This window comes from Penaeus monodon, chromosome 33 (assembly GCF_015228065.2).
Source record: "Penaeus monodon isolate SGIC_2016 chromosome 33, NSTDA_Pmon_1, whole genome shotgun sequence".
Taxonomy (NCBI): domain Eukaryota; kingdom Metazoa; phylum Arthropoda; class Malacostraca; order Decapoda; family Penaeidae; genus Penaeus; species Penaeus monodon.
In genome coordinates, this window is record NC_051418.1 from 10,408,439 (window position 1) to 10,409,887 (window position 1,449).

Sequence of the window (1,449 nt, forward strand, 5' to 3'; positions counted from 1 at the left end):
CTATAAAATGAATATTTAATGTTACAAAAGTAAACTACTATTTTAATTTTTATAATGACAGTACTATAAAGTATCAATAGACAGTATATGTAATATTACTCATGGATATTGAAATGCTATCTATTTTACTATGATTGTTGTTTACCTATTTTGTAATAAACCTACAATGTATTTCTTATAAATATTTACTAGATGCAGATTTGGTTGATGCAAAGCCTCATCTTAGCATATATCCTATGCACTAAAATTATATGTTTGTAAATGTATGTATATAGATATGAACTCTTGACATAATAACCACAATGGATCACCTGAACATTACTGAAAGATGACCTCTTTAAAATCATACTTCTCTTCCTGTCTTAACAGAAGATTATGCAGATTTAATCTCTCTTTCTATCTTTTAAAAATGTTTATAGAATTTCATATGGATATCTTGCATCACTCTTGACAAGGTAAAGGTTTTAACAAATGAATTCCCTGCCAATTATACTCTTAGCAGTGACAAGGCAATGTGAAGAGGGAAACACAGTCTTGTGTTCTTTTTTCTAATATTTGTAGGGTTTAGGAGGCATTTGCTTTAAAAATGTTTGCAAAAATTGATGTTTTTCTTTTGTACAAAAAAGTTTTTAAACGTTATTTGATAAGTATTCTTACCCGGTCATAATTGTATATAAAATGTCTAATATTTGTAAGATCCACAAGAATTGTAAGATGATAAATACAAAAATGCGACAGACATTTGATGTTTTCATACTCAAAATATAAATATTAGCACAATGAAGGATTTTGATGCAAATAAAGGATTGCTAATTGATACTTCTATGCACACAAAATCTAATTCTTTGGGTAAGTTCGGATTTAGTGCAATTAACTGTTTATCTTGAAAATGCATGGTTATGCATATAAAGATATCTATAATTCTTTCCCCAAGTATTCAGTTTAATGATCAGTAATTACAAATTTTAAGTAAGTTTTATTAATGAAATTTGTAATTCTCCCTTACTTACTTAGAAAGGTCCTGTTTTAGTGAATAATAGCAGATATGTAATGTTTAGGATAATTATCACTTAAATCTGAAATAGATTTCATTTATTCAATAAGATTAAAAGTACAAGCTATTTTCTGTAGATGGAGATAAAACCAAAGTCACAGCCATGTGAGGGTAACTTGACATTTCATAAAATGATCATTTACAAACAGATTCTTGCTTCACCAAAGGTGGCACTCTGCAACATTTCCCTCCCAACCTCTCCTGCCCCAACTCTATCATGGCCAACATATCTCTTCCATTGGAATGTTTACTAATGTTCCCTGACACCCATCAGTTAAATCAGATTATAAGACAAATTGTTACAAAGGTTAATTGGAGCTTATCTTATAAATGGAAAAAATAAAGAAATACATATTGAACTTACACACTTTCCTACCATATTTCTATCATTAGAT